The sequence below is a fragment of the Ranitomeya imitator genome, chromosome 2 (genome assembly GCF_032444005.1).
Source record: "Ranitomeya imitator isolate aRanImi1 chromosome 2, aRanImi1.pri, whole genome shotgun sequence".
Classification (NCBI taxonomy): domain Eukaryota; kingdom Metazoa; phylum Chordata; class Amphibia; order Anura; family Dendrobatidae; genus Ranitomeya; species Ranitomeya imitator.
The window spans coordinates 636,828,445-636,843,631 of record NC_091283.1 but is presented as its reverse complement, the minus strand read 5'-3'; the positions used below and the strand labels follow the sequence as shown (position 1 = coordinate 636,843,631).

The 15,187-nt window shown below is 45.7% G+C and overlaps 1 protein-coding gene across 1 annotated transcript in view; it reads right to left on the bottom strand.

Annotated features, from left to right (window-relative positions):
• Window positions 1-13,320, bottom strand: part of LOC138667658 (centromere protein Q-like) — a 175,832-nt gene extending 162,512 nt beyond the window's left edge. Inside the window, exon 1 of the mRNA XM_069755783.1 lies at window positions 13,275-13,320. The gene's annotated coding sequence lies outside the window, so the exon portion shown is untranslated. The remainder of the gene's footprint in view (window positions 1-13,274) is intronic.
• Between the last annotated feature and the right edge of the window lie 1,867 nt (window positions 13,321-15,187).

The following is a 15,187-nucleotide window of genomic DNA, read 5'->3' as shown; positions in this document are numbered from 1 at the left end:
CAGGTCATCTGGCGTAGCACCCCATCACTCTCCTTCTTGGTCAAATAGCCCTTACACAGCCTGGAGGTGTGTTTGGGGTCATTGTCCTGTTGAAAAATAAATGATGGGCCAGCTAAACGCAAACCGGATGGAATAGCATGCTGCTGCAAGATGCTGTGGTATCCCTGCTGGTTCAGTATGCCTTCAATTTTGAATAAATCCCCAAGTGTCACCAGCAAAGCACCCCCACACCATCACACCTCCTCCTCCATGCTTCACGGTTGGAACCAGGCATGTAGAGTCCATCCATTCACCTTTTCTGCGTCGCACAAAGACATGGTGGTTGGAACTAAAGATCTCAAATTCGGACTCATCAGACCAAAGCACAGATTTCCACTAGTCTAATGTCCATTCCTTCTGTTCTTTAGCCCAAACAAGTCTCTTGTGCTTTTTGCCTGTCCTTAGCAGTGGTTTCCTAGCAGCTATTTTACCATGAAGGCCTGCTGCACAAAATCTCCTCTTAACAGTTGTTGTAGAGATGTGTCTGCTGCTAGAACACTGTGTGGCATTGACCTGGTCTCTAATCTGAGCTGCTGTTAACCTGCGATTTCTGAGGCTGGTGATTCGGATAAACTTATCCTTAGAAGCAGAGGTGACTCTTGGTCTTCCTTTCCTGGGGCGTCATCATGTGAGCCAGTTTATTTGTAGCGCTTGATGGTTTTTGCCACTGCACTTGGGGACACTTTCAAAGTTTTCCCAATTTTTCGGACTGACTGACCTTCATTTTTTAAAGTAAAGATGGCCACTCGTTTTTCTTAGCTGCTTTTTTCTTGCCATAATACAATTTCTAACAGTCTATTCAGTAGGACTATCAGCTGTGTATCCACCAGACTTCTGCACAACACAACTGATGGTCCCAACCCCATTTATAAGGCAAGAAATCCCACTTATTAAACCTGACAGGGCACACCTGTGAAGTGAAAACCATTCCCAGTGACTACCTCTTGAAGCTTATCAAGAGAATGCCAAGAGTGTGCAAAGCAGTCATCAAAGCAAAAGGTGGCTACTTTGAAGAACCTAGAATATGACATAATTTCAGTTGTTTCACACTTTTTTGTTAAGTATATAATTCCACATGTGTTAATTCATAGTTTTGATGCCTTCAGTGTGAATGTACAATTTTCATAGTCATGAAAAATCTTTAAATGAGAAGGTGTGTCCAAACTTTTGGTCTGTACTGTATATATATATATATATATATATATATATATAAGTCCCAAATAATCAGGGACCATAGTGCTGCCAAAATGGTGTCCTTCTCCTCTTACAGGCAAAGGAGGGAAAAATGTACCCAGATCAAGCGTGGTACTCCCGGGAAGTATATACCAGTCAAAACATGGACTGAGTGTTCGAGTGGATAAACTAAAAACACAGACAATACATCAATTATAAAAAATGGATTTTTTGACATCTAAGGTATGCAGTTTTTCTTCCTTAGGGCTCATAGGGTTAGAACAGAAAGATGGCAATGCAATCTCCTGTGACCTATGGAATTTTGAAACTACCTTATGGAGACAACCTGGGTCTAATTTCAAAACTATCATATCATCCAGAACCTAAGTGAATAGAGGATCTGCTGATAAAGCTGGGATGTCACTTATTCTGCGAGCCGATGTCAAGGATACCAGCAGGGATGTCTTTAGCGAGACTATTTTGGCTGAGGCAGAATCCAAAGGTTCAAAGGGGCTTTCTGTTAATGCTGTTCAAGGGAACCTGTCACCTCAATTTGGCGGGACTGGTTTTGGGTCATATGGGCGGAGTTTTCAGGTGTTTGATTCACCCTTTCCTTACCCGCTGGCTGCAATATTGGATTGAAGTTCATTCTATGTCCTCCGTAGTACACGCCTGCGCAAGGCAAGATTGCCTTGTGCAGGCATGTACTACGGAGGACAGAGAATGAACTTCAATCCAATATTGCAGCCAGCGGGTAAGGAAAGGGTGAATCAAACACCCAAAAACTCCGCCCATATGACCCAAAACCAGTCCCGCCAAATTCAGGTGACAGGTTCCCTTTAAGACTTGATTCCAGTCCCAAGGAGGGGCTCTGCAGGAAGGGATTGGTCTAGATCTACTACATGCCTTGATAAATCTAGAGACCCACTTATTACCCACCAGATTATAACTGTACAATGCCCCCCCGGACTGAGACTTGAACCTTAAGGGTGCTAACTGAAAGACCACACTCTAACCCCTTCTGATGGCACTCCAGAATAGATGTTAAAGGTAGATCTCCTTCTAGATCCTCCCTTGTAGAGGAGTAGAATTTTTTCCAAGTTCTCCTATAAATTAGTGCAGTTACTGGTTTCCTACTGCTAAGTAGAGTAGATACTAATCTAGAGGAAAACCCCTTTTTTCTAGAATCGACCTTTCAAGTTCCAGGCTGTTAAATGCAGCCCAGACGCTTGGGGGTGGTGGAAAGGTCCTTGGGATAGAAGATTCTGGAGAACCCACGGATCCATGACCGACATCGTACTTTGGCCAAAAGAGGGCTATAAGGATAATTCTTGCTTTGTCCTCCCTGATTTTCTTTAGGATTGATGGGATGAGACATACCTGGGGAAACGCACAGACTAGCCCGAGGGTCCATTTTATTCTAAAGGCGTCGACTATGTGAGGGTTCTCCCTCTGGTTCAGAGAACAGAATGTCTGGACCTGTTTTTTCTGGAACTTTGACCATTCTCCTTAACATAATCGCTTGCAGCTTAGAAAGTCTACCTTGCAATTTTCTTTTCCTCTGATATGCACGGCTGATCATGAGAGGAAGTGTTCTGCTGCTATAAATATTCGATTTGCTACTGACATTAGTGGTCTGGAACGACTACCCCCTTGGTGGTTTATGTAGGCTACTGTAACTCAGTTGTCGGAGAGAACCTCACATGGTGATCTTGCAGAAAAGGTAAGTTTGTTCAGTGCCCGCTCCACTGCCAAAAGTTCCCAGCTGTTTAAGGAGGCTAACATCTCTTCCTCTGACCAATCTCCATGCACTAGATGGTTGTCTAGGTTGGCCCACCCATCCCCTGGGGCTGGCGTCCATAGTGACCACTCTGGTTACATTGCACACCCAGGGTACCCCCCTCGGAGCTGATTTTATTACCAGGCACCAAAGGAGAGAGTGTACCACTGCCCAAGGAAGAGTCATCTTGCACTCCAATTGTCCCTGCAAGGCTACGTCATTTTCCAAGATACACTACTGCAATTCCCATGTATGAAATTGGGCCCACTTGACCGCCGGAATACAGGCGGTTACGGTTAAAGAAACAGGGATTGGATTAGTCACTGCTGCAGAAATGAGGCGTACAATTTTTTCCTCTTTCTCCTGTGTGAGACGGCATTCCTGCTTCTCTGATTCTATTATAAGGCCCAGGAAGACCTATGACTTTAAAGGGAACCTGTCACCCCGTTTTTTGAGATTGAGATATAAATACTGTTAAATAGGGCCTGCGCTGTGCGTTACTATAGTGTATGTAGTGTACCCTGATTCCCCATGTATGCCGAGAAATACATTACCAAAGTCGCCGTTTTCGCCTGTCAATCAGGCTGGTCTGGTCAGGTGGGCGTGTTCACAGCGTTCTTTTCTTCCCCAGGTTTCCGTTGGTGGCGTAGTGGTGTGCGCATGTCCAAGGTCCGGATTCCCTGTGCCCACGTGAAGACACAGCGCGCGATCTGCGCTGTCATTCCTTTCATCGGTGCGGGCGGCCATCTTCCTGGGGCCGCGTGTGCGCAGATGTAGTGCTCTGCTGCACGGGGCTTCAGGAAAATGGCCGCGGGATGCCGCGCGTGCGCAGAAGAGATCGCGGCGGCCATTTTCCCAAAGCCGAGTTTGCATCTCGGCTTTGGGAAAATGGCCGCCGCGATCTCTTCTGCGCACGCGCGGCATCCCGCGGCCATTTTCCTGAAGCCCCGTGCAGCAGAGCACTACATCTGCGCACGCGCGGCCCCAGGAAGATGGCCGCCCGCACCGATGAAAGGAATGACAGCGCAGATCGCGCGCTGTGTCTTCACGTGGGCACAGGGAATCCGGACCTTGGACATGCGCACACCACTACGCCACCAACGGAAACCTGGGGAAGAAAAGAACGCTGTGAACACGCCCACCTGACCAGACCAGCCTGATTGACAGGCGAAAACGCCGACTTTGGTAATGTATTTCTCGGCATACATGGGGAATCAGGGTACACTACATACACCATAGTAACGCACAGCACAGGCCCTATTTAACAGTATTTATATCTCAATCTCAAAAAACGGGGTGACAGGTTCCCTTTAATGTCTGTATTTCTTTTGATACAGTTCACCACAGGCTCTACAAGGTGCTGCTCACCTCCCTGACTTGTTTTTGACATTGATGGATCGAGTCTCCCACGATTAGGAAATCGTGGCAATATGGGACTATTAATATGCCCTTTTCCTGAAGGTGAGCTGGCACTTCTATTTTTTTCGTAAAGGTCCGAGGGGCTATCGCTAGTCCAAAGGGAAGAGCCCTGTATTGAAAGTGTCTGACCTCTCCATGTATCAGCACTGCTACTCTGAGGAAGTCTTGGTACGTGATTGAAGGTATCTTTGAGGTCCAGGACTGCCATGTAACAGTCTTGGTAAAGAACCTCCACTGCCGTTCTTACTGACTCCATCTTGAACGATGGAATATTCAGGTATTTGTTTTAGGCCCTTAGATTTCTTATCATTCTGAATGAAGTGTTTTTTTGTAATCCGGAATAAAGGGGAATAGTACCCCTTCTTTCTTCTGGTGGAACTTTAAAGGGAAGGTGCCATAAAAAAAAATTTTTTTCCAGCAATTGAAAAATTGTAAAAAATTACTGTTTACATTTTCTTAAAAAATATTATCATTTGTTTATAATTTAGTAAAATATGAAAAATAATTTGAAAAGGTTTGGCATTTCCACTTTTAAACACTAGGGGGAGCAGCTACTGAAATTTGACAAAACCCTAGTGCACAACTAGCTCACATTACAGCACTGCAGTAATTATGGGCGGAGTCTGCTGACCTGTGTGATGTCTCCTCTCCTCCCCTTCTGGGTGTTTGCTAAGGGATGAGAGGATTCAGGACCACAGTGAGCAGCCATTTTGTTGGTGATTGCAAAGTTATACTGACAAGTAGACAGTCTCAGAGGATGGCAGGCAGCAAGGATTCTGGGAGATATGTGGTGGAGGGAGCAGGGTGACAGCAGCACAGAGTATTTCAGGAGAACAGTGTGCTGGTCTATGGGGGGCACCCTGTTTGGTGTGCGGAGCAGCCAGGGATTGTACATAGAGCGCTGTCTTTTATACACATAGATGGACTGACTGCTTGTCTGCTCCACAGAAATCCAGGAAACATTTCTGCGGATTGATGGCCTGTTCTGATCCAGACTTTGCATACAGACCCCATTTCCCTCCTCAGATCCTGTCCTGGCGATGTGTGAAAGCGTGGTGACAGGTGCAGTTGGGGTGACGCTGGAAAGGAAATGTAGCCATATAGTAACAATAAAAATGAGACCCCTCTCTTCAGCTACCTCACCAGCCTTCCCATGACTGCACCTAACTGGAGGTCATGCTGTCCCCTCTATTACCCCAGACCCGCGTGCAGCTGCTCAGCCAGAACCACCATAGAATGGGTCCGCTTTCTGAATATAATACTGACATACAGATCACACATAATACCGCCATATAGATAACACATAAAACCACCATATAATTCTCACATAATACTGCCACATAGATAGATCACACATAATCCCACAATATAGTTCTCATATAATCCCATCATATAGTTCTTATATTATTGCACCATACTGATCAAACATAATACAGCCATACATATCACATATAATACTGTCATATAGATCACACATAATGCCATCTGTTGTGAATTCTGTGGCAGAGCTCCCTCCTGTGGTCACAAGTGGTTCTTCGGCTGATTCTCTCTATGAGCTTCCGTTGGTGGAGGAGAGTGGTACTGCGGCTTCTGAGTTTCCTTCCTCAGGTAATGTGGTGAAGTCGTTAGGTGCTGCTCTATTTAACTCCACCTAGTGCTTTGATCCTGGCCTCCAGTCAATGTTCTAGTATTGGACTTGTTTCCTCCTGGTTCGTTCCTGTGGCCTGCTGCTCTGCATAGCTAAGTTTCGCTTGTGTTTTTTCTGTTTGCTGTTTTTTCTGTCCAGCTTGCTTATTTGGTTTTTCTTGCTTGCTGGAAGCTCTGGGACGCAGAGGGTGTACCTCCGTGCCGTTAGTCGGTACGGAGGGTCTTTTTGCCCCCTTTGCGTGGTTGTTTGTAGGGTTTTGTGTTGACCGCAAAGTTACCTTTCCTATCCTCGCTCTGTTCAGAAAGTCGGGCCTCACTTTGCTAAATCTATTTCATCTCTACGTTTGTCTTTTCATCTTAACTCACAGTCATTATATGTGGGGGGTTGCCTTTTCCTTTGGGGTATTTCTCTGAGGCAAGGTAGGCTTATTTTCTATCTTCAGGCTAGCTAGTTTCTCAGGCTGTGCCGAATTGCATAGGGAGCGTTAGGCGCAATCCACGGCTGCCTCTAGTGTGGTTGGAGAGGATTAGGGATTGCGGTCAGCAGAGTTCCCACGTCTCAGAGCTCATTCTATGTTTTTGGGTTATTGTCAGATCACTGTATGTGCTCTGACTTCTATGTCCATTGTGGTACTGAATTACCTAATCATAACAGTACTGGAGGCCAAAAGTACTAATGATTCTCAATAGAGGGAAAAAAGAAGTTCTGAGACCATTTTTTTTTCTCTGCACTGTGTTTTGCCTTTTTTTTCCCCTAGACATTTGGGTGGTTCAGGACACAGGTGTAGCGATGGACTTTAAAGGTCTGTCTTCATGTGTGGATCAGCTCACGGCAAGAGTACAAAAGATTCAAGACACTATTGATCAGAAATCTATGTTAGAACCTAGAATACCTATTCCTGATTTGTTTTTTGGAGATAGAACTAAATTTCTGAGTTTCAAAAATAATTGTAAACTATTTCTGGCTTTGAAACCTCGCTCCTCTGGTGACCTAGTTCAACAAGTTAGGATCATTATTTCTTTTTTACGTGGCGACCCTCAGGACTGGGCATTTTCTCTTCCGCCAGGAGATCCTGCATTATGTAATATTGATGCGTTTTTCCTGGCGCTCGGATTGCTGTACGATGAACCTAATTCGGTGGATCAGGCAGAGAAAAATTTGCTGGCTCTGTGTCAGGGTCAGGATGAGATAGAGGTATATTGTCAGAAATTTAGAAAGTATTCCGTACTCACTCAATGGAATGAAGGTGCGCTCGCAGCTATTTTCAGAAAGGGTCTCTCTGAAGCCCTTAAGGATGTCATGGTGGGATTTCCTATGCCTGCTGGTCTGAATGAGTCTATGTCTTTGGCCATTCAGATCGGTCGACGCTTGCGTGAGCGTAAATCTGCACCATTTGGCGGTATTATCTGAGCATAAACCTGAGCCTATGCAGTGCGATAGGACTTTGACCAGAGTTGAACGGCAAGAACACAGACGTCAGAATGGGCTGTGTTTCTACTGTGGTGATTCCACTCATGCTATCTCTGATTGTCCTAAGCGCACTAAGCGGTTCGCTAGGTCTGCCACCATTGGTACGGTACAGTCAAAATTTCTTCTGTCCGTTACCTTGATCTGCTCTTTGTCATCTTATTCTGTCATGGCATTTGTTGATTCAGGCGCTGCCTTGAATTTGATGGACTTGGAGTATGCTAGGCGTTGTGGGTTTTTCTTGGAGCTCTTGCAGTGTCCTATTCCATTAAAGAGGAATTGATGCTACGCCTTTGGCCAAGAATAAGCCTCAGTACTGGACCCAGCTGACCATGTGCATGGCTCCTGCACATCAGGAGGTTATTCGCTTTCTGGTGTTGCATAATCTGCATGATGTGGTCGTGTTGGGGTTGCCATGGCTACAAGTCCATAATCCAGTATTAGATTGGAAATCCATGTCTGTGTCCAGCTGGGGTTGTCAGGGGGTACATGGTGATGTCCCATTTTCGTCTATTTCGTCATCCACCCCTTCTGAGGTTCCAGAGTTCTTGTCTGATTACCGGGATGTATTTGATGAGCCCAAGTCCGATACCCTACCTCCGCATAGGGATTGTAATTGTGCTATCGATTTGATTCCTGGTAGTAAATTCCCAAAAGGTCGACTGTTTAATTTATCTGTGCCTGAGCACGCCGCTATGCGGAGTTACGTGAAGGAGTCCTTGGAGGAGGGGCATATTCGCCCGTCATCGTCACCATTGGGAGCGGGGTTCTTTTTTGTGGCCAAGAAGGATGGTTCGCTGAGACCTTGTATAGATTACCGCCTTCTAAATAAGATCACGGTTAAATTTCAGTACCCCTTGCCGCTGTTATCTGATTTGTTTGCTCGGATTAAGGGGGCTAGTTGGTTCACCAAGATAGATCTTCGTGGTGCGTATAATCTTGTGCGTATTAAGCGAGGCGATGAATGGAAAACTGCATTTAATACGCCCGAGGGCCATTTTGAGTACCTTGTAATGCCATTCGGACTTGCCAATGCTCCATCAGTGTTTCAGTCCTTTATGCATGACATCTTCCGAGAGTACCTGGATAAATTCCTGATTGTTTACTTGGATGATATTTTGGTCTTCTCGGATGATTGGGAGTCTCATGTGAAGCAGGTCAGAACGGTGTTTCAGGTCCTGCGTGCTAATTCTTTGTTTGTGAAGGGATCAAAGTGTCTCTTTGGTGTTCAGAAGGTTTCATTTTTGGGGTTCATTTTTTTCCCCTTCTACTATCGAGATGGACCCTGTTAAGGTCCAGGCCATCCATGATTGGACTCAGCCGACATCTCTGAAAAGTCTGCAAAAGTTCCTGGGCTTTGCTAATTTTTATCGTCGCTTCATCTGCAATTTTTCTAGTATTGCTAAACCATTGACCAATTTGACCAAGAAGGGTGCTGATGTGGTCAATTGGTCTTCTGCTGCTGTGGAGGCTTTTCAGGAGTTGAAGCGTCGTTTTTCTTCTGCCCCTGTGTTGTGTCAACCTGATGTTTTGCTTCCGTTCCAGGTCGAGGTTGATGCTTCTGAGATTGGAGCGGGGGCTGTTTTGTCGCAGAGAAGTTCTGATTGCTCGGTGATGAAACCATGCGCCTTCTTTTCCAGGAAGTTTTCGCCTGCTGAGCGAAATTATGATGTTGGCAATCGAGAGTTGCTGGCCATGAAGTGGGCATTCGAGGAGTGGCGTCATTGGCTTGAAGGAGCTAAGCATCGCGTGGTGGTCCTGACTGATCATAAGAACTTGACTTATCTCGAGTCTGCCAAGCGGTTGAATCCTAGACAGGCTCGTTGGTCGCTGTTTTTTGCCCGTTTTGACTTTGTGGTTTCGTACCTTCCGGGCTCTAAAAATGTGAAGGCGGATGCCCTGTCTAGGAGTTTTGTGCCCGACTCTCCGGGTTTATCTGAGCCGGCGGGTATTCTCAAAGAGGGAGTAATTGTGTCTGCCATCTCCCCTGATTTGCGGCGGGTGCTGCAAAAATTTCAGGCTAATAAACCTGATCGTTGCCCAGCGGAGAAACTGTTTGTCCCTGATAGGTGGACGAATAAAGTTATCTCTGAGGTTCATTGTTCGGTGTTGGCTGGTCATCCTGGAATCTTTGGTACCAGGGAGTTAGTGGCTAGATCCTTTTGGTGGCCATCTCTGTCGCGGGATGTGCGTTCTTTTGTGCAGTCCTGTGGGATTTGTGCTCGGGCTAAGCCCTGCTGTTCTCGTGCCAGTGGGTTGCTTTTGCCCTTGCCGGTCCCGAAGAGGCCTTGGACACATATCTCTATGGATTTTATTTCAGATCTTCCCGTCTCTCAAAAAATGTCAGTCATTTGGGTGGTTTGTGATCGCTTCTCTAAGATGCTCCATTTGGTACCCTTGTCTAAATTACCTTCCTCCTCTGATTTGGTGCCATTGTTTTTCCAGCATGTGGTTCGTTTACATGGCATTCCAGAGAATATCGTTTCTGACAGAGGTTCCCAGTTTGTTTCGAGGTTTTGGCGAGCCTTTTGTGCTAGGATGGGCATTGACTTGTCTTTTTCCTCGGCTTTCCATCCTCAGACTAATGGCCAGACTGAACGAACCAATCAGACCTTGGAAACATATCTGAGATGCTTTGTTTCTGCTGATCAGGATGACTGGGTGTCCTTTTTGCCTTTGGCTGAATTCGCCCTTAATAATCGGGCCAGCTCGGCTACCTTGGTTTCGCCGTTCTTCTGCAACTCTGGGTTCCATCCTCGTTTCTCTTCAGGGCAGGTTGAGTCTTTGGACTGTCCTGGTGTGGATACTGTGGTGGACAGGTTGCAGCAGATTTGGACTCATGTAGTGGACAATTTGACCTTGTCCCAGGAGAAGGCTCAATGTTTCGCTAATCGCAGACGCTGTGTGGGTCCCCGACTTCGTGTTGGGGATTTGGTTTGGTTGTCTTCTCGTCATATTCCTATGAAGGTTTCCTCTCCTAAGTTTAAACCTCGTTTCATTGGTCCGTATAGGATTTCTGAGGTTCTTAATCCTGTGTCTTTTCGTTTGACCCTTCCTGATTCTTTTTCCATCCATAACGTATTCTATAGGTCATTGTTGCGGAGATACGTGGCACCTATGGTTCCATCAGTTGATCCCCCTGCCCCGTTTTTGGTGGAGGGGGAGTTGGAGTATATTGTGGAGAAGATTTTGGATTCTCGTGTTTCAAGACGGAAATTCCAGTATCTGGTTAAGTGGAAGGGTTATGCTCAGGAAGATAATTCCTGGGTCTTTGCCTCTGATGTCCATGCTCCTGATCTTGTTCGTGCCTTTCATATGGCTCATCCTGGTCGTCCTGGGGGCTCTGGTGAGGGTTCAGTGACCCCTCCTCAAGGGGGGGGGTACTGTTGTGAATTCTGTGGCAGAGCTCCCTCCTGTGGTCACAAGTGGTTCTTCGGCTGATTCTCTCTATGAGCTTCCGTTGGTGGAGGAGAGTGGTACTGCGGCTTCTGAGTTTCCTTCCTCAGGTAATGTGGTGAAGTCGTTAGGTGCTGCTCTATTTAACTCCACCTAGTGCTTTGATTCTGGCCTCCAGTCAATGTTCTAGTATTGGACTTGTTTCCTCCTGGTTCGTTCCTGTGGACTGCTGCTCTGCATAGCTAAGTTTCGCTTGTGTTTTTTCTGTTTGCTGTTTTTTCTGTCCAACTTGCTTATTTGGTTTTTCTTGCTTGCTGGAAGCTCTGGGACGCAGAGGGTGTACCTCCGTGCCGTTAGTCGGTACGGAGGGGCTTTTTGCCCCCTTTGCGTGGTTGTTTGTAGGGTTTTGTGTTGGAAAAACAAAATCCAGCTCACCATACCGACATTCCCAGGAGCTCGGAGCACGGAACCGCTGTGTCAGGGCGTGGACGAACAGGAAAGAGAAGGAGATCCAGCTCAACGAAATAGTGAAAAATCCATAATTTATTTCACTTAAAATATAATCATGATTAAGGGTGCTTAGTCACCGGAAACGCGTTGACCTTGTTTTTATAATTTTTTCTGTATGCTGATGTTTTGTCCTTTCACTATATTTTAAGTGAAATAAATTATGGATTTTTCACTATAGGGTTTTGTGTTGACCGCAAAGTTACCTTTCCTATCCTCGCTCTGTTCAGAAAGTCGTGCCTCACTTTGCTAAATCTATTTCATCTCTACGTTTGTCTTTTCATCTTAACTCACAGTCATTATATGTGGGGGGCTGCCTTTTCCTTTGGGGTATTTCTCTGAGGCAAGATAGAAAATAAGCCTATCTTCAGGCTAGCTAGTTTCTCAGGCTGTGCCGAGTTGCATAGGGAGCGTTAGGCGCAATCCACGGCTGCCTCTAGTGTGGTTGGAGAGGATTAGGGATTGCGGTCAGCAGAGTTCCCACGTCTCAGAGCTCGTTCTATGTTTTTGGGTTATTGTCAGATCACTGTATGTGCTCTGACTTCTATGTCCATTGTGGTACTGAATTACCTAATCATAACAGCCATCATACAGGTCACACATAATAATTAGCGGCATCAAGTGTGGTCTATATGGCAGCATTATGTAAAAAATATATATTATATGGTGGCATCATGTTTGATCTATATGGCAGCAGTATGTAAAAAATATATATATGGCAACATTACGTGCGGTCCATATTAAAGTATTATGTAATAGATATATCTGGCGGCATTATGTATGACCTATATGGCAGTACAATGTAATAAATATATATGGAGGTATAATGTGTGGTCTTTGAGTATTATGTGATAAAATATATATGGCGGTATTATGTAATAAATATATATGGCGGTATATTTATTATGTAAAGGCAGGAAAGTTGTGAGCTATGCTCTTCTGTGACCCCAATTATTATTATTTTTTTTTTTTTTTTTGGGGGGGGGGGCAATTAGACCTTATGCTATGTCGCCCTATGATTTGTATGTACGCCCCTGGTGACGATCCTCTCAGCCTGTCCTGAAAGACACCAGGCTTGGGGTGTCGGTGAGATTGAGGTGGGTTTCAGGGAGCACGAGATGGGTGTCAGGGGGCATGGGGTGGGTCAGTGAGCTTAGGGTGGGTATCAGGGCTCAGTCTCAGTCTTTCTTCTTCTGCTCCCTGGATCACTAGTCTCAGACTGCTGCCACCTGCCCTCTGCTCTGCAATGTATAGTAGGAAGATCAGGCAGACCTGAGGAGCTGCAGGACTACAACACTTAGGAGCTCAGTCCTGGCATGCTGGGACTTGTAGTGACACAGCAGCTAGAGCTTGCTGAGTGTCATCACCCCCTGGGGTCTGCTTCCTTGTGCCAACCATAGCCCAAATGTTAGAACAATATTATTGTGCCAACCATAGCCCACCTCTTTACACTGTGCAGCCCTCCCACCTGATCCATAGGTGAAGCCCCCAGGCTGCTGCCTGCCTGCACACTGATCCCCCTGCACCATGCACTGCAGGCAGGGAAGGGTTAACCATTACAGGCCAGCCTGGGTGCCGCCCCTTGTAGACAGGAGGGATCCCCTGCTGCAGAGAATTGCTCTATTTTTAGAAACATGGGGCTGTCGGGTGATGAAGTGTTGCCACAAATCAGTGCTGCACAGAAAAGCAGCAGACATAATGCTCCATGTACAGGGAGACACACTGCTGCTGCTGCTGGGTGATTTCCTGCCCCTGGACTGAGGGAGGAAGCTTTCAGCAAGACAGGGCAGGTCGGCAGTGATCGCAGCCTGTACTGTAATGCATATCTGTGCTGCAGATACTTACCCCAAACCCTCGCTCCCAGCAGCTTCTCCTCAACATTTTCTGTTATCGTAGCCCACAGCAAACAAAATGGCCGCGATCTCCTCTCACAGCTGTGACGTAGCAGCTCAGTGGGCGTGCCCAGGTTACAGCTGAGAGGCAGGAGAAGCAGCCTCAATGTAAGAGATGCCCGTTGGCTCCTATGCCCATGGCTGCCGTAAGTGAGGTGTGCAAGTGTCGTTCCCAGACACACACACCCCCACTACTCAAAATGGCAGCCCCCAGTGGCACACACAAATGTCAATAAATAAAAAACTATTAAAGGAGTTAATTTAATTTTGTATTAAAAATAATTGATTGTACAGGTCCTTCTCAAAAAATTAGCATATAGTGTTAAATTTCATTATTTACCATAATGTAATGATTACAATTAAACTTTCATATATTATAGATTCATTATCCACCAACTGAAATTTGTCAGGTCTTTTATTGTTTTAATACTGATGATTTTGGCATACAACTCCTGATAACCCAAAAAACCTGTCTCAATAAATTAGCATATCAAGAAAAGGTTCTCTAAACGACCTATTACCCTAATCTTCTGAATCAACTAATTAACTCTAAACACATGCAAAAGATACCTGAGGCTTTTATAAACTCCCTGCCTGGTTCATTACTCAAAACCCCCATCATGGGTAAGACTAGCGACCTGACAGATGTCAAGAAGGCCATCATTGACACCCTCAAGCAAGAGGGTAAGACCCAGAAAGAAATTTCTCAACAAATAGGCTGTTCCCAGAGTGCTGTATCAAGGCACCTCAATGGTAAGTCTGTTGGAAGGAAACAATGTGGCAGAAAACGCTGTACAACGAGAAGAGGAGACCGGACCCTGAGGAAGATTGTGGAGAAGGACCGATTCCAGACCTTGGGGAACCTGAGGAAGCAGTGGACTGAGTCTGGTGTGGAAACATCCAGAGCCACCGTGCACAGGCGTGTGCAGGAAATGGGCTACAGGTGCCGAAATGGGCTACAGAGAAGCAACACTGGACTGTTGCTAAGTGGTCCCAAGTACTTTTTTCTGATGAAAGCAAATTTTGCATGTCATTCGGAAATCAAGGTGCCAGAGTCTGGAGGAAGACTGGGGAGAAGGAAATGCCAAAATGCCTGAAGTCCAGTGTCAAGTACCCACAGTCAGTGATGGTGTGGGGTGCCATGTCAGCTGCTGGTGTTGGTCCACTGTGTTTCATCAAGGGCAGGGTCAATGCAGCTAGCTATCTGGAGATTTTGGAGCACTTCATGCTTCCATCGGCTGAAATGCTTTATGGAGATGAAGATTTCATTTTTCAGCACGACCTGGCACCTGCTCACAGTGCCAAAACCACTGGTAAATGGTTTACTGACCATGGTATTACTGTGCTCAATTGGCCTGCCAACTCTCCTGACCTGAACCCCATAGAGAATCTGTGGGATATTGTGAAGAGAAAGTTGAGAGACGCATGACCCAACACTCTGGATGAGCTTAAGGCCGCTATTGAAGCATCCTGGGCCTCCATAACATCTCAGCAGCGTCACAGGCTGATTGCCTCCATGCCACGCCGCATTGAAGCAGTCATTTCTGCCAAAGGATTCCCCACCAAGTATTGAGTGCATAACTGAACATTATTATTTGATGGTTTTTTTGTTTGTTATTAAAAAACACTTTTATTTGATTGGATGGGTGAAATATGCTAATTTATTGAGACAGGTTTTTGGGGTTATCAGGAGTTGTATGCCAAAATCATCAGTATTAAAACAATAAAAGACGTGACAAATTTCAGTTGGTGGATAATGAATCTATAATATATGAAAGTTTAATTGTAATCATTACATTATGGTAAATAATGAAATTTAACACTATATGCTAATTTTTTGAGAAGGACCTGTATAATCAATAATTA